This window comes from Anabrus simplex, chromosome 13 (genome assembly GCF_040414725.1).
Source record: "Anabrus simplex isolate iqAnaSimp1 chromosome 13, ASM4041472v1, whole genome shotgun sequence".
Classification (NCBI taxonomy): Eukaryota; Metazoa; Arthropoda; class Insecta; order Orthoptera; family Tettigoniidae; genus Anabrus; species Anabrus simplex.
The window spans coordinates 79,355,304-79,374,693 of record NC_090277.1 but is presented as its reverse complement, the minus strand read 5'-3'; positions in this window follow the sequence as shown (position 1 = coordinate 79,374,693).

Below are 19,390 nucleotides of genomic sequence, written 5' to 3'. Positions count from 1 at the left end.
CTGTCATCTAAGGTGCAATATCGTGTGCATATTGTCAAGGCATTCTCGCTCTTCACAATGTATGTGCTGCGGGTCAGTATATCTCCAAAACATATTATCACATAGGAGGTTTTGTCCTGCAACGACGATATGTAGTTTCATTCACTTTCAACCACTCTTTTTGGGTGCTTAACTTTTTTTGTCAAGAAGTGTACATCAAAGACAGTATAGCTACCTGCACATAGGATATGAATTTTGTAGCTTTCCACCTGTCCAATACCTGTTTAGTACTTTTACGAGATCTTTATCATTATTAAGAGTTACGACCTACAGAACAGCACACGTTTCAACTCATCGTCATCTACAGCTGCGAAAGAATTACATAAAAGGACATACATTCATAATTAATAGAAACAATAATCTTGTTGATATGATTATAAGCTTTTGGGCTTTTTTTATTTTATTTTTTCACTTCATTTTATTTATTGCTTCTTCTACCACATTCGTTTGATGGCCTTGCTGTTTGCTTTGCCGCACATACGATGGAACAAGAAACATCTTAAGTAGAGTTCTGAAGGCTATCACACAGTGAGCTATCTAGTGACAAACGAAAGTACCACTCACTATATACCAGTGGTAAAGCATTCTTAAATTCAAAACTTAATTGTTAGAGAAGTCTTACTTGTGAACAGACAAGATTTTCTTCTGAAAATGCAGAGCAAAGTTCTCAGTGAAACATAAAGAATTTCACCTTATTTTCTTGACACCACAAAAGTCTAAAAGCTTTTCATGATGTCTACAATTACAGGCCCTGGAAGCATAAATCTAAATAATCTTGTTAAAACTTCTTGAATCACTTGAAGGTTAAAAACTCGTGGATAGAGGTATATTTTAGCAGTAGCGATAAGCACGACAAGGAAGCCATTTTGAGATATCTTAACGAATCATATGATTCTGGTTAAGAAATTTGTGATTTTGTTTTCACGAATTACAGGGAATTAAAGCGACAAGGCCATTTTAAGCTAAATTTGCAGATTGGCTGTGAAGGCGCTACTTATTCATAACTGGAGTCTGCGGCAGTCCGTTGCAATCTCAGTGCCTAACCCTGCACGTCTCATCTCACGTGCCGCAGAATATGGCTTCGAGACCATAGTGTGAGGGTCAGTTCCTGGCAAGTTCAGATCCTTAAACAAATCCACACCGGTGGCACTTTTCCTGCTACTTTCTTCATTTCGATCAAGTCCACTGGCGATGGGGCAAGGATAGTGGAGACAGGTTTAGGGTAAAGTGGGAGTCTCTAGTCGGAATCTGCATGTTGGCAGCAGATGTGTGATGGTCGTCTTCATGAGATCCGATGGCTAATCAAGAATTCGTCCTGTTCTGTGTCTGGGCAGGCCTATTTAGGACCACCGCTGCCTACCCCACATGGGATGGCCCTGGAAAATGTGGGCTAAACATTGGAAGTCACCATTTTGCCTGGGCAGCCGCACCCAGCGGGTAACCCTACACACAGTCGGGGACTGTAAAATCATAATTGGATCCTGGGATGTCAGAACATTGCTTAATAAGAACAACGGTGACAGACTGGAGAGAACAGCTCTCATCACCCATGAGCTTGCTAGACTAAACATAGATGTTGCTGCACTGAGCGAAACTAGACTATCAGACGAAGGGAATGTCGTTGAGTCTGGATCGGGCTATACCATATTTTGGAAAGGGGAGGAGAATGGAGAGAACCGTATTCATGGGGTTAGATTCACAGTTAAGACGAAACTGGTGATGATCATCAGCTAACACCCATTGCATTCAGTGAAACAAATCAAAAAGTAAGTTAGTGAGATTGAACTTGGTGACTTAAAACCAAGCCAATTACTTCGAAAAATGAAAGGTCTCGTTGGTACTGAAATTTCGGATACACTTTTGAAAACATTGTGGCTTGAAAAATTACCTCAGGAAATTTGCAGTGTATTAATTATTGCTGACAGTGATGATAATTAACTTGCAGATATTGGTGATAAGATATGGAAAATTAAGTCCCCTCTAACCCCACTTCTGGTTTCTCTCTTCATGAAATCATGGAGAAAATATGTGAGTTAGAACGACAACTGAAGCGTCGTGATAATTCTCGTCCCATTTCGCAAAGCCGTAGCTGCAGCAGGCCCAGATATAGACCTGAAGGAAAATACTGTTAATAACATTTCAGGTTTGGTTCCAGGTGCAAGCCTGAAAAATGTGTACCACCATGCCAGTGGAATCATCAGGGAAACACGAGGCAGCAGCCACTGTAGCGGTTGCATGTGCTGTTAATGATTCACTGAAATGCTGTTCACATAACTACCATCCGTTTGTCAAAGATCGTCATTCAGGACAACGTTTTCTGGTTGATAGTGGAGCTGATGTTTCCGTTATACCAGTAACAAAACTGACAGGAAGTAAACCATCAGATTTCAAGCCTTTTGCAGCCAATGGGACTCAGATACAAACTTTTGGTTCGAAATTAATGAATATTGATTTAGGACTAAAAAGAAAGCTTGGCCCTTTATTATTGCTCAAACATCAAAGAGTATTTTTTTTTCCAATTTGGTTTATTAATTGATATAAAAAACAAACAATTGATTGATAGAAACAACAGTTGACTGTTTCAGCTGACCTAGCAACTGTATTGGAGGCTGATTCAGTTAGTACATTGAAAGCTAACTGCCAATTTTCTGGTGATTCTTTATTGAACCATATTCTAAGCCATGCATGGACCTGCCAACTGTTGTTAACCAACTTTGCCACAGAATGAACAATTTAAAGTCGCTGAAACAGCTTCAAGAGAATAAGACAACGGTATTCATCCACAAGAATCTCCACGAAACCTCTCACATCTTTGTACGAGTTGATCGAGTTAAGTCATCCCATGAAAGGCAGTATGATGGTCTGTATTCAGTTATTAACCGGACTGAGAAGTATTTCACTTTGGGCATCAAGGGAAAAGAGGTGAATATTTCAATCGACCGACTTAAACCTGCCTAATACCGAGCTCGATAGCTGCAGTCGCTTAAGTGTGGCCAGTATCCAGTAATCGGGAGATAGTGGGTTCGAGCCCCACTGTCGGCAGCCTTGAAGATGGTTTTCCGTGGTTTCCAATTTTCATACCAGGCAAATGCCGGGGCTATACCTTAATTAAGGCCACAGCCGCTTCCTTCCAATTCCTAGGCCTGTCCTATCCCATCGTCGCCATAACACCTATCTGTGTAGGTGCGACGTAAAGCAAATAGAAAAAAAAAAATCTGCCTACCTCCTGGCTGATCTTGACCAAAAGGCTGATCACCCAAGACTACGTCCAGATCATCAACATCACCATTCTGGTGTTAATGATTCTGACAGACCTGTTCGAACTTCACAGCAACAGCAACCACAGAGAGAAACTCGGACTCGCAGTGGAAGAACGGCTCATTTTCCAGGTAGATTCATAGACTTTGTACACTGAGGGGGGAGTGGTGTAGGGAACCACATTCTATTCTTTGACTCTTGATATAGTTTCCGAGAAACCTTCTGCTATTATTAACCAAGAAGGCAGTGATGGTTTTGAATGAACAAGTGATAGTGCTTGCATTAAATTGATGCTGCATTTCAGTTAAAATAAAAATGAAATGAATTTTGGTTATTACGTTACATGTAGGCTAACTTGTTCAAGACCTACAAGTCCATCATTTTAATCACTTGAATATATTTCAGAGAGTTGTGTCGATGCCAGTTTCTGGTATTTTCTATTCACATTATGACCACAAAACATAACAAACACTATCTTCAAGTGTTCAGAGATTCTTATAAAATTCAATTTCCGTTCATTTTACAGTCTAATAAAGGAAACTATTATGCATTTTGTTCTGTCTTTGTTACATTTACTTGTAGACATTTTTATGTTTTCTTAGTTTAAGATTTTAAATTTAATGGTCAATTTGCATAGTAACTGTAGGTATCATCCTCGCTCTGGCAAACTAACGAATGTGCAAATTGTCAAAAAATTAGGAGAGCTGAAAGAAGGTTGTGATTTCTCATGTCAAATCAATTTTTATATTTAATGACCGATTTTATGTGTTAGGCATACAAAATGAACTGCAGATGTGAGACATTGTCAAAGGGTAGACATCATATAGGCTATATTGTAACAGTAAATGTGGTGCTTCGGTGAGCACGAGAAACGCAGGGCGTGTACCAATCTGTTGAAGTGCATACAGAGGGAGAGGGTTTATTTTAGAGAAAATCTTTCAAAAAATTTTTTCCTGAGTTTATTAATGAGTTCAAAATCATGTCACCTTTGTACAGAAGACACAGTAGAAAGTGTTTCTCGCCCTAGGGTTGGCGATGTCCTTGGATTCCAACAGCTCCTCTCTTTTCCATACCAGTGGACCACCATTCCTCCCTCGATGGAAGTTCTAGAAGATCCATACGGTGCTGATGAAGGGCGTTGTAAATGATGAACATGAATGAACACCGTTAAGCCTTGGGGCGAGTTGATGCAAAAACTGCTTTCGAATGAGCATATAAGTTTAACACTCATAAAATGAAAATCTACTCGAAACTTATCGTCGAATTTCAAAATAGTCACTTAAAGTTTGTGGCACTTGGCATAATGTGAAGTTATGCCACACGACTTAGTTCTTAGTTTGAAGCACCATTCAATGTAATCAACTGCACTGGAAAAAATAAGGATGTTTCACTAGTGAATTCAGACTTGTTCACGCATTGGTAATGACATGAAATAAAAATAAAACGAAATTAATCATGTATTAACAGTCCTCGGTTCGACTGTTCATAGAATCGAAACGCACAGCTGAATGTTCGTAGAAATGAAATGTACAGTTCTTAATAGAATTGAAATGCACAGTTCACATACACAGCCTACAGTTCATTACCTACAAATATTTACACAGTTCATGAAATGGTAAATTAGTGACGTAGTTATGCTTGCAATTTGAGTAATTCTGAATTAAAGCACAGTCTTGTTTTTTTTTTTTTTTTTTTTTTTTGCTAGGGGCTTTACGTCGCACCGACTCAGATAGGTTTTATGGCGACGATGGGATAGGAAAGGCCTAGGAGTTGGAAGGAAGCGGCTGTGGCCTTAATTAAGGTACAGCCCCAGCATTTGCCTGGTGTGAAAATGGGAAACCACGGAAAACCATCTTCAGGGCTGCCGATAGTGGGATTCGAACCTACTATCTCCCGGATGCAAGCTCACAGCTGCGCGCCTCTACGCGCACGGCCAACTCGCCCAGTCACAGTCTTGATAACTTGAAGTATTCAGTACTTTGTAAGGAGCAAACTGTTCCAAATCCTGTCCACAACATTAAACTTTAAATTACGAGTACTTGAAAAATATTCACAAGTCTTAGACACTCGTGTAGAATAAACAGTCACTTGATGATGTTCAGATGAAGCACAATTTATATCACGCCCCGTTGGAGCAGAATTTATCACTCACAGTTTAAAGAAACTCGTACAAGTTCATACCCGTCGCGATTGAGTTAAAGTCCACGGACTCGAAGTATGACGGCCGCTTCACGCTATATCGCGGTTCTCGCGAACCGACTGCACGAATTCCACTGCCATGTGTGCACATACACACACTGGTCACACACTGCTCTGCTAAGCGAAGCAGTACTGTATTTATATCCGATCTGTGCCTTCACATCTCATTCCATAACTTCGTCGTCTCATGTCGGATTTACGTGAAATTTTGCAGGAACGTAGATAAAGGATTGGGCTACACGATGATGTGGTTAATTTTATTTAATTATTATTGTGGGGAATGTTATTATCCATAGAAACTCGAGGAACATTCCACACTACTCTAGGCCCTCTGTGTGTTGCGGTGAGGCAGGCTGTGACGTCACTCGTTCTACGTCACACGCACACAGCTGTTGCTCGCTGTTCAGTCAGTCTGGAGCGTAATGCGTAAGTTTTTAAATTTCCATTACGGGGACTTAGTTTTGTACCGCCGTTACCGGTACAATATAATAAAATCTAGACCAGAACTTTAGAACTACAGATTTCCTAGTTCGTCACTTTTGCTAGTTTGCCATAGTGGGGACGACAAGTATACCTTTCATCTTGTCTTTTTTTTTCACCAAGAGCGTGGCGCAATATACGAGATGAGATCCAAGAAATTTTTATTTCTGAAAGTTGGCAGGTATGATATACACATTCACATTCATTCCTTCATATCCTAAAAGCAAGGTCTTGTCGCTGCAATCATATTTGTCTCTCCTCTGCTGAGTGTTTCAGGTCAACATATTTTTTCAAATTCAGCCTGTCCATTACGGAATCCAGACACTTCTTCCTCGGCCTTCCTCTTCCCTTCTTACCCAGAACTTTTCCTTCCAGCAGAGTCGTGAGGAATGTGTTATGCCGAAGTGTGTGGCCAAGGAATTTGGTTTTCCTCTTTTCTATAGTGTTGATCAATTCCCTCGTTTTGTCTATTTTCTTAAGGACCCTATTGTTTGACTTTTTCTCTGTCCAACTAATTTTCAGCATCCTCCTCCATATCCATATTTCCATTGCTTCCAGGAGTTTTATATCCTGTTTTGCTAAGACCCATGTTTCGCAACCATACAACAAAACACTTCACACAAACATTTTGGCAAATTCTTTCCTAATTTTAATGTTGCTGCACAAAGTAAATTAAAACTGAGACACTGAACTAAATACATTAACTGCCTGTTATTTTGTAGAGCAGGCCTATATGAAAAAGAAAGCCTTATACAATAGATCAATAACTCTTGACGATTTGCAAAACAAAACAGAAAATTTAAAGAAACTGAAAACATAAAAATAAGTTTTAAACCAAAAGCAGACAAACGACTTACAAAGAGATGGGTATTTACTGATGAGGACCAACAAAATATAATCAGAACGAATGGAAAGTAAACTTATCGAAGAAGATGACGAGAAAACGATTAAAGAAGAAGAAAAATAATCAAAGTAAAAGAAGACTAATATTTACTCTGGTGTTACACGAAAAAGTTCCTGACTCAGTGTAATACACATCTAGCTAATAATAATCATATGGCCTAAGCTACCATGAGCACGCATTTTAATGTGATGCCATCTGGCTGCCTGCTTGACAATTTCAACGCTCCGTTCCACCTTACTCTAGACCTACTAGATGGCAGTGTTGTGGTCTGGGGAAAGAACAGCAAAGAAGTGCAACAACAACTAGATGTACTGAACAAAAAAAAACTGAGAAGTATGACACGAAAATAAGTACAGAGAAAAGCAAGACTATGGTGATGTTGAGAACGGAAAGGCAAGGAAAGGGCACTGTGAAAATTGGAAGTCAGAGTCTGGAAACTGTGCACAGCTTTAAATACCCAGGAAGTGAATTAATGCAAAAATGCTCGGGTGGACATGGAGATTAGCAGTAGGGTACAGCAGAGTAATGTATTCTACCAAAGATTAAGAAAACTTGTTTGGAGCAAAGAAGTGCGAAGGAAAAGTAAAGAGATAATGTGCAAAATGTACTATGTACCCATACTGACTCATGCAGGTGAGACTTGGACTTTGACTGGCAGGCAAGAGAGTAGAATTCAATCTAGTGAGATGAAATTCCTAAGAAGTATGATAGAAAGACAGATTGAGAAATGAAGATGTTAGGAGGGAAGTTGAGGTAGGAAAGCTAAATGCAAGAATTGAAAAGAATAAAGTAAGGTGGTTTGGACATGTAAAGAGGATGGAGAAGAATAGAATTCCAAGACAGATCTGGAGGCAAAGTGCGAGGGCAAGGGAGCAAGAGGAAGACCTAGAACAAGGTGGATTGAATCAGTGAAGAGCGGAATAACAAGACAAAATTTAGACTGGGACAAGATCGTGGAAGAGGAATGGTGGAAAGAAGGAAGAAGATGGAGAAGTGCCATAAAATACCCCGACCTGGCAGGAGCAGGATAAGGGGAAAATATGATGATGATGACTGTCAGGTGAACACTAAATGTGTCGCCAAAGATCTTTTTACATGCCGACATCGAGTGTCAAAAATGGATTTCTGCCCACCCGTAAAAAATCCGACTACCCCAGTCGGGTTTGTACCCTTAACCTAAGCATCCAGAGATCAACACTCTACTACTGATCCACATAAGGAACTGTCTAGCTACTAAATATATGCAAGGAGAAGGAAAACCAATCTAAGAAGTTTCTGACCTAATTCTTACGGGTGTGCTGGTACTCTGTAAAACATAGCTCCACAAGGCTGACACCTGTATCGTGACTCCTTCATCCTCTTCTCTCTCTGAACACGTAATAACAATGACAGGTTGGATTTGCTTTCTTTTCTTTTTCCCAGCAGATGGTTCCAAGATGGGGAAATGTCTCTCAGTCTGTCTGAGAATGGTCTGTAGAAGATGTGGATGGCCTACGAAGTTTTTGACTTTCTGGAACTATGGTATTTCTGTAAAATTTGCCAAATATTTTGGATGTAAAAATCTGCCTTTGAGGGTCACTTGCCTGAGGAGAGACAACAGAGGAAATAAGAATTTATAAGTGCCAAATAAAAAAAGTGAACAATAACTTTTTATACCGCTTCATACTTTTACGTACACTGTGCAATGAGCTAAGAAGCATGTCTATCTTATCTACAGTTCTGATATTCTATTCATACTATAATCGATTACGGCCTGACATTTCATAATAGCGACTCCAGATTTACGATTCCTGCTTCCTGTTTTGTTAAATACATTTTCATGTATGATCGTGAAAATAAATACATCCCTCATAACATGCCACTTCACAGTCATAATTTTTTATTGGACATCATCTCCAGTTCTCCTTTCCCCAATCTAATTTTCAGGGGAGACATATCCTTTCTGTTTTTGTGGACAGTCACATGCATTTGGGGATCGTTCATGAAGTACGGTACTTGAAAAATTTGTGGACTATTGTACCAATTGTCTACAAAGAATGTATGCCCCCTGTCAAAATTAACATAGGTGATAAAATCTAAAACATATCCTGTTTTACAGTTGCAGAGAACAACTACTTTGATTCCAATGTGATGGTGCTTTGTTTTTATATATTGCTTGAAAGCTAGGCTTCCTTTAAACAAAATTAGACTCTCATCTGTACACAAATAAGCAAACGGGTTTATATGATGTTTGTTTTAATGTTTAAAGATAAAAATTTCATTGTTCCGTATTGAAAAGTATCACAGTTTCTTATCCCATCTTTGCCATAAGACCTGTCCCCTCTTCCATTTCCCTGCAAAGCCAGCGCCCAACAAAACTTTTTTATTATTATTTTTTTAAATGCTATTTGTTCGTGGTGTCGACCTCTATAGATCATTTGCCACTACCTGCACGTAAGTGTAATTGCGGAAGTGTAGAGTGTTGATTGTGAGGAAACGAACGTTAAGGACGACACAAACACCCAGTTCCCAGGCCAAGGATATTAATCATTTACAATTAAAAATCCCTGACCCGGCCGGGAATTGAATCCGGGGCCGCTGGGTGACACGCGGACACGTTGCTTCCTACACTGCAGGGCCGGACCCCAACAAAACTTGCTCATACAGTACAGTTCACCGTCTGCTACCACAATAACCAAAGGAACAAAAATGCAACATGTGGTCAACAACATCCATTAATTTGTAAGAAGAAGTGGTGACCCCTTGAATTAAACAACTTTGATACACACACACGAGAGACAATCATTAACGGTGACATCATAATGTTACTAGCCACATCAATGAAACTATTTTCTAGGAAGTCTTTAATTCATCTCCAGCCAACTTTCATCCTATTTCTTCTCCTGATCTGTTTAAGTCTGATACTCCTAGAGTAGTATCTCTGCTCCAGCAGCAAGACTATCACAGCCAAAACTATGCCAAATGCTAGCAAACTAAATATGGCTCCTGTCTGTTGAACAGTAACACTTGTAATACCTTCTTCAGGGATGACTGGGCTCTGCCGGTGAGATTCTAGAAGTTGACGCTGAAGTAACCCTACTTGTCGCATGGCTCCCAGTCTGAAACAAAAGAAACTTTTTATGTAGGAGATGATTTAGGAAGCCTCTCAACAAGAGTGAACAAATTCAAGGGGATCACTGTAAGTACACTGACTGACAGAGCAAATGCAACACCAAGAAGGAGTGGTTCGAAAGGGATGAAAGTTGGGGAAAAAACAGAGACGGCACGGACGAATAATTGATGTTTATTTCAAACCGATATGCAGGTTACACAATGCGCACGGCATCGACTCAGTAGGATGTAGGACCACCGCGAGCGGCGATGCGCGCAGAAACACGTCGAGGTACAGAGTCAATAAGAGTGCGGATGGTGTCCTGAGGGATGGTTCTCCATTCTCTGTCAACCATTTGCCACAGTTGGTCGTCCATACGAGGCTGGGGCAGAGTTTGCAAACGGCGTCCAATGAGATCCCACACGTGTTCGATTGGTGAGAGATCCGGAGAGTACGCTGACCACGGAAGCATCTGTACACCTCGTAGAGCCTGTTGGGAGATGCGAGCAGTGTGTGGGCGGGCATTATCCTGCTGAAACAGAGCACTGGGCAGCCCCTGAAGGTACGGGAGTGCCACCGGCCGCAGCACATGGTGCATGTAGCGGTGGGCATTTAACGTGCCTTGAATACGCACTAGAGGTGACGTGGAATCATACGCAATAGCGCCCCAAACCATGATGCCGCGTTGTCTAGCGGTAGGGCGCTCCACAGTTACTGCCGGATTTGACCTTTCTCCACGCCGACGCCACACTCGTCTGCGGTGACTATCACTGACAGAACAGAAGCGTGACTCATCGGAGAACACGACGTTCCGACGTTCTGCCATTCCCTCATCCAAGTCGCTCTAGCCCGGCACCATGCCAGGCGTGCATGTCTATGCTGTGGAGTCAATGGTAGTCTTCTGAGCGGACGCCGGGAGTGCAGGCCTCCTTCAACCAATCGACGGGAAATTGTTCTGGTCGATATTGGAACAGCCAGGGTGTCTTGCACATGCTGAAGAATGGTGGTTGACGTGGCGTGCGGGGCTGCCACCGCTTGGCGGCGGATGCGCCGATCCTCGCGTGCTGACGTCACTCGGGCTGCGCCTGGACCCCTCGCACGTGCCACATGTCCCTGCGCCAACCATCTTCGCCACAGGCGCTGCACCGTGGACACATCCCTATGGATATCGGCTGCGATTTGACGAAGCGACCAACCTGCCCTTCTCAGCCCGATCACCATACCCCTCGTAAAGTCGTCTGTCTGCTGGAAATGCCTCCGTTGACGGCGGCCTGGCATTCTTAGCTATACACGTGTCCTGTGGCACACGACAACACGTTCTACAATGACTGTCAGCTGAGAAATCATGGTACGAAGTGGGCCATTCGCCAACGCCGTGTCCCATTTATCGTTCACTACGTGCGCAGCACAGCGGCGCATTTCACATCATGAGCATACCTCAGTGACGTCAGTCTACCCTGCAATTGGCATAAAGTTCTGACCACTCCTTCTTGGTGTTGCATTTGCTCTGTCAGTCAGTGTACTTAGGTGTTAATATCAGGAAAGGTCTTCACTGGGGTAATCACATAAGCGGGACTGTAAATAAGGGTTATAGTCTGTGGTAAGATCATACGATCTAGAATAGTTATGGAGAAATAATAGACAGAATAAGAATGGGAAGTAAGGCAGAGTGCAGTGGATGGTACAAGGATGGTACAAGGAAATGAAACATCACCAATATAGGTTATCTACACCAAGATTCCTGGTACGATATTCACAACAGACATAATTCAATGCCATGAAGTGTAATAAAGAAGACCATATTCGGGAATGTATAATATTGGGGAAATCCAAGAAGAGTAAGAACTAACCTCACAATGAACAGAACTCCAAGATATATATATATTCAGAATTCTCAAAAGGACAAACATCCAAAATCGGTACAGTAATACAAATATAGAATAACGGTTTGCATTCAAGAATCCAATGAACGTAGGTATAACAACCACCAGTAGGTGATACTGACTATATTTACCAATACTATAAGCCGTTTTTTCACCACCTTGACATACCTTAATTAAAAATCAGATACAGAGAAAGTAAAATCCAACAACCACGTATAAATAACGACCAGTGTCCACGTAGTACATTTCTCAAATAATACCAAACAATTTGTATAAAGTTGATAATTTTACAAACATGATTTACACAATGGTAAATATTACATCAAAGAGGAGATAAATATTTACAGTCATCCCAACCATCAATATAGTACAAACTCCCAGGAAGATCAAAGAGAACTACAATTACAAAGGAGCGGAGTAGTACAATTTACAAGAAATTGCCGTATTTCCACACTGTCAGATCAGCACCACTCTCACAGAGAAAATAAGGACATAATATCCTTCTACAAAATGGTAGAGAAAATTAAGTGTGGCTGAAGGTGTTTTTAAACATTCATTTGAAGTAAAGTACTTATTATCCATTCATATAACCTCTTCAGTTATTCAACAAAGGGTAGGTCATATAATAATAAGGTTATTGGCTTTATGTCCCACTAACTACTCTTTTACGGTTTTTGGAGACACCGAGGTGCCGGAACTTTGTTCCACAGGAGTTCTTTTATGTGCCAGTAAATCTACCAACACGAGGCTGATGTATTTAAGCACCTTCAAATACCACCGGACTGAGCCAGGATCGAACCTGCCATGTTGGGGCCAGAAGGCCAGTGCCTCAACCATCTGAGCCACTCAGCCTGGCGGTAGGTCATATAATATTACTTCCAATAGCAAAAGTTCAGTAGATGCCAATAACTCCAAAAGAACCATAGTGTTCATACATCAGTAGCTTCCTCATTCTGTAGTATCATGAAGGAGAATCAAAACAATGCTCATCAAGAAAACACTAGTCACCCTCTCTCCAACAAGCCTGGAATCCAGCTCAACTTGTGTAAAGATATGGCCATCGTTATACAGTATGTTGGAGAGTGGGAAAAAGTGGGGAAGAAGCAATGTGAGTACACACAAAATGATGAGAACTTGGCAGAAACTGAGTAAGAGTCAGGTGGTTGTGACATTATCAAGTCGAGCAGCAGAATGTGGCAGGACGTGATGGAAGATGGAGCCGTACAGCAGAACGGCGAGTCAAAAAAGATGCAGTAGTGGTAACTAGAACATGCTTCAAGTCGCTCTGGTCTAAGACGGAGCCTCAGCCTGCAGGAGACTCTCGAGCTCATATAGCAGATCTCGTCATTTGCTTTATGTGTGAGAGTGGATTAATCAAGAGTATGTAAATTAAAAGTGTTCTGTTACTCAGGAAACTTGCGTTCCCTTTTGATTTGTTAGTAACCTTTCTGGCTCAACACAATAAGTTTTGTTTTAAATTTATTTTCCACATAATTTGTTCAGAGAAGATGATTACCTAGTTGTACTTCGTCTTAAAACAAAAAACACCACCACTATCTTAATTAACCAATAATAAAGTAAACAATCTGGTATGTCACAATTTACAATTCAAATATAAAACATTGATGAAGTCTGATAACACAGCCAAAATTGAAATCAAATGACACATCAAAACTGCTGTGGTTGGTTCCAAGTCGCTCCAATGACAACCAAACGTTCCTGGGTTGATTTGGGAGTTGGCATTCTCCATCAGTATAGACAAGCCACTTGGTTTATAAATGATGTTTTGTACAATAGTAATGTGGGTATTGGTTTGTTGAAGGGGAATATTCATAACTTGAATAAGTATTCCCTTTTATCAGATGTAGTGATCTATTCTTTAATTTGGTTTGAAGTGAATGTCTCTATGTTCCTCTTAAATTGTATGCACTTTGTACGGACACCAACACCAGACTGACTGCTGAGAGGGAGCTGTAGTACTATGCCTTTGATAGTACAAATCTTCATATGGTTATTTCATGCTCCCATCTACCATCGCAGCAGAATGAGAATTACAAAGTTTAAGGGACCGCCGCCTAGAAATCTGGCCTGAGTTCTACAGCACGGGTGCGATGATCGATAGGACCTCGACGTCAGCAAACTTCGAGATGGGACACGTACTAACAAGACTGTCTGTGCATGGCTTCCATCATCACCTCTGTGAAAACAAGGTGTACCACAATCTGATGAAGACTTGCATATACCAACTGTGTGAAAAAACGTGTGATCGTTACCACACTGAACTGTGTACAAAGCGAACAAAAACCATAAGTGAATATGCAAAACTAAGTATTAATAGAAATAATATTTAAATTATTTCTTTTGTTGTACTCTGCACATTTGTGTGCACTTCCAATAATATAAATCTTCATATGGTTATGAGGGTATTTAGGAATTGCAGTAAGGATGTAAAGAACAGTATGGTTTTAGGAAAGACAGATCAAGTTTGACGTTAAGACATGTGATGGAGAAAAGATGGGAGTTTGGAAAAGATGCAGTGATAACATTTATTGACACTGAGAAAGCTTATGACAGTGTGCCCAGACATTTGGTATGGGACACAATAAGAACATTACACAGAGATTGGGAGGACAGGCAACAAAAGCCATGCTGTTTGTAGATGTTATAGTGATATGGGGTGAGGATGAAACAGAAGTGTAAAAACAAGTTCAAAGAAAAATCGTGGACTACAACAAAACGAGAGGAGAGTAGAATACAGGCAGTGGAGATGAAATTCCTAAGAGGTACTGAGGGCAAGACCAGAAAGGATAGAATTAGAAATGAAAAGATAAGGAAAAGGACAGGAATATTGAAACTCGAAGACAGAATAGAAACAACAAAGCTAAAGTGGTATGGGCATATGATGAGAATGGGAGAAGAGGGAGTGCCAAAAAAAAGCTCTTTCAGGGAAGTTAACAGGAAAGAGACCAGGAGGGAGTCCCCATAAGAGGTGGACGGATTCAGTGAGGGAGTGCATAGAGAAGAGAGGAGGAAAACCAGAAGATGTACTTAGAAAAGGAGAAGTGTGGTAGAGAGACAGGCAGCGATGGTGGTCCTTGATTTACAACCCGACCCAGGAAGCTGGAAACGGTAAATGAAGATGATGATGATGATGATGAGTAAGGATGTAAAGGAGAGGGCATGTAAGTCACTGGTAAGACCCCACTTAGAGTATGTTTCCAGTGTATGGGACCCTCATCAGAATTACTTGGGAGCTTGACTAAGCGGAATGTCTTATATGATATCAATTTCATGTTTTCTGTTTTGATGAATCCTTAATTAATTAAAATACAAGGAGGTGACTGATTAGGTGGAAACATCCCCTCCTTGTATTTTAATGAATCAAGCAGAATGTTTTGAGCTGTCAGTGGCAAGATATTTTGGAATGACATTAGTAGATGAATAAACTTGAGTGGAGTTTTTAAGGGTAGAAAAGATCATAAAATTAAGATAAAGTTGAAATTCAAGAGCACAACTTTGGGCAAATATTTGTTTATAGAAGAGGAGTTATGGATTGGAGTACTTTATCAAGGGCGATGTTTGATTAATTTCCAACTTGTTTGAAATCATTTAACACTTTGCAGTCCAATTTTCTGTCACATGTTCCAACAGTCTGGGCCAAATAAATTTTGCACATTTTTACCAAGTCAGATTAAACTCAGAACTTTTATTAGCAACTATAATTATATTTTTATTATGATTATTATATTCTATAAACATGAGTCTAGTGAGTTATTTACAGCTTTACACAACGGACTAATGTCTCATTTGCCAGATATGAAAGATTACCGGTCTAAAGAATCTGTTTGTCGTGTGCCTTTCTTCAGTGAAACTTTAGGAAACTTTTTTTTTACAAATATTTTGGATGCTCCATTTAGAAAACACTAAAAATCAAGGTACCAGCCTTAGAATCGGAACTGAGAAAGTCAGTAATTTTCTCAAATATGTTGACAGTAAAAGTAGGCAATATTTTATACCTGGGCCAAACTTGCTAGTTGACGAGTCTGTTGTTGGTTTCAAGGGAAGAATATCCTTCATAACCTACAACCCCAAGAAATCAACTAGTGAGGACTCCGTGTGCATGTTTTGGCGGACTCTCTTTGTGGATACATTGTATTCTTTGTGCCTTCCCATGGAAAACTGACAACTTGCAATGCTGGAGTTCACTACACATTCATCTTCACTTAAGAGTTCTCTAAACTCTTCGTCTAATTCAAATAAATAATCATCATCACTGCTGCCTAAATAAAAGTGCATACATATTTCTTCTTCTTCTTCTTCTTCTTCTTCATATTTGCCGCTTTTATATCGTAAATTTAACTGACCGGTTAAGTTGGCCGTGCGGTTAGAAGTGCGTAGCTGTGAGCTCGCATCCGGGAGATAGTGGGTTCGAACCCCACTGTTGGCAGCCCTGAAGATGGTTTTCCGTGGTTTCCCACTTTCACACCAGGCAAATGCTGGGGCTGTACCTTAATTAAGGCCATGGCCGTTTCCTTCCCATTCCTAGGCGTTTCCTGTCCCATCATCGCCATAAGACCTATCTGTGTCGGTGCGATGTAAAGCAAAAAAAAAAATTAACTGAGACAATTTGCATTCACAGATAAACGTGCCTAGTACAACAAGTGTGCAGCACTACTCAATGTAAACACAACTGACAGGTCGTGGGTAACCATGACGATACACGCCTACAAATATATCTCGTATTATTTCAATTGAGATAACAGAACAGCTTCCTTTGTGCACAAAAATTTGCTCTAGAAACTCCAGTGATATCAATTGACCTCAATCAGGCCAAAGAAATTCAATAAATAACTTCTCAAATAGAACGAAACATAATGTCGAGGTCAATCAATCAATCAATCAATCAATCAATCAATCAATCAATCAATCAATACTGATCTGCATTTAGGGCAGTCGCCCACGTGGCAGATTCCCTATCTGTTGCTTTCCTAGCCTTTTCCTAAATGATTTCAAAGAAATTGGAAATTTATTGAACATCTCCCTTGGTAAGTTATTCCAGTCCCCAACTCCCCTTCCTATAAATGAATATTTGCCCCAGTTTGTCCTCTTGAATTCCAACTTTATCTTCATATTGTGATCTTTCCTATTATAAACGCCATTCAAACTTATTAGTCTACTAATGTCATTCCACGCCATCTCTCCGCTGACAGCTCGGAACATACCGCTTTTTCAATACAATACAATATGATCCACTATTTCATATGGTCAAATATTTTTTATACATAATACATAAAAGTCAAAGGTACATGTTTCACCCTCCTTACGGGCATCATCAGCCTATATCAATCTTAAAATCAATACGGAACCAAAATGAGAATAGTTACTTGTAACATACCGCTTTGTCGAGCAGCTCTTCTTCTTTCTCTCAATTCTTCCCAACCCAAACATTGCAACATTTTTGTAACGCTACTCTTTTGTCGGAAATCACCCAGAACAAATCGAGCTGCTTTTCTTTGGATTTTTTCCAGTTCTTGAATCAGGTAATCCTGGTGAGGGTCCCATACACTGGAACCATACTCTAGTTGGGGTCTTACCAGAGACTTATATGCCCTCTCCTTTACATCCTTACTACACCTCAACGTTGGACCAGAAAACTGTTAGGGAATCTGCCACATGGGCAACAGCCCTAAATGCGGATCAAAGGTGATTGATCGATTGATTGATTGATTGACTGATTGATTGATTCTTATTTCCTGAATATAGATGATAAGCTTTGAATAATCTATTTTAATGGCTACTAACAGCTGCCTCTGTGGATCCGTGGTAGAGTGTCGGCCTCCAAATCCCAAGATAGCGGGTTCAAACCCGGCAGAGGTAGTCGGATTTTTGAAGGGCGGAAAAAAGTCCATTCGACACTCCATGTCGTATGATGTCGGCATGTAAAAGATCTCTGGTGATACATTTGGTATTTACCCGACAAAATTAATTAAATCTCAGCCATAGACGCCCAAGAGAGATCCGGTTTACTCTGTCTGCCATCTAGCGGACCTAGAGTAAAACGGAACGTCAAAATTGACAAGCAGATAGCCAGATGGCGTCAAATCGAAATGTCTGCACACGATAGCTGAGGCCATACGATTATTATTATTATTATTATTATGGCTACTAACCTTCAATGGAATGAGAGATCTTACCTCACAGATTGACTTTGGAGAACATATTACCCACCTAACTGAAACACCACCACATCTACCACTAAGCCAGACAGCATTATCAGTTGTGTGGGGCTGAGAATACAGTCAGATAAAATGAAGTGGTGACAGCGTAACTGACCAAATGACCGTGTAACAACACATGCTGCAAGATGTTGACCATTCCACATACCTTGGTGGTATTATCCATTATGAAGGAGATGCAGTTGCTGATATTAATTTAAAAGCTGGAAAAGCCTCCACAGTCTACCAATGAATGTGCTGCATATGGAGGTAAGCTTCAGTTAACAGATCCATAAAGCAAAGACTACTGTCGCAGAGAAAACATATAGACACCTGAGTTAATATGTTAATAAAAAGTTTTTCCTTTGTACCACATATAAACAAGCTACACGAAAATTTATTCTATGTTTAAATATGTGTAGAAATTTTCATGCAAGCAAAAAGCACTTTTAATTTAGCCTGATATTCTCATGAACTATATAACAAGCCAAATTTGTCATGGCTATGATCACCCAGTAATGAGAGTTGTTTCACAAAGTTCACAAGAACTTTTTCACAAATATCAGATGAAATGAAATGGAAATGGCAAATGTCTTTTAGTGCCAGGAGTGTCCAAGGACATGTTTGGCTCGCCAGATGCACGTCTTTTGACTCAACGCCAGTAGGCAAACTGCACATCATGATGAGGATGAAAGGATGATGGACGATGACACATACACCCAGTCCCCATGCCAGCGAAATTAACCAATGATCTTTAAAATTCCCGACCCTGCCAGAAATCGAACCCGGGACTCCTGTGACCAAAGGCCAGCACGCTAACCATATAGCCATGGAGCCGGACATCAGGTGAAATAACTTGGTATACAGATCAACAATAAGTTACTTTAACACGTTCAGTACCTGCTTCTGAGCGGGACACTTGAATGCCTGGACCAGCCATTTTCATGCCCGGCTCTCTTGACGTGCATTACTTAATAAAATTTACCATTAATCCTGAACTATAAGTGTTAGAAACATGATACTTTGTGCTAAGCTCTGGTAAATATTTAGGGTGTGATATCTAGTGTCACAGGTTCCAAAATACGTCTAATTTTATACAGCCTATCTGTACTTTCGGCATAATGATTACTGTCACTGTAGTGAAGAAAGGGAAGAATATGAAGGAAGTGTATCCGGAACATTGTTTTAGATAATATCGGGATATGAAAAACAGGATCCTCGGTCCAGTACATTTTTATATCAGGATTTTGGAATAATCGGTTTCCATGATTACATGAACGAATTCTTCGTGAAAGGCCGGGGCGCCGCGCCTATCACTTGA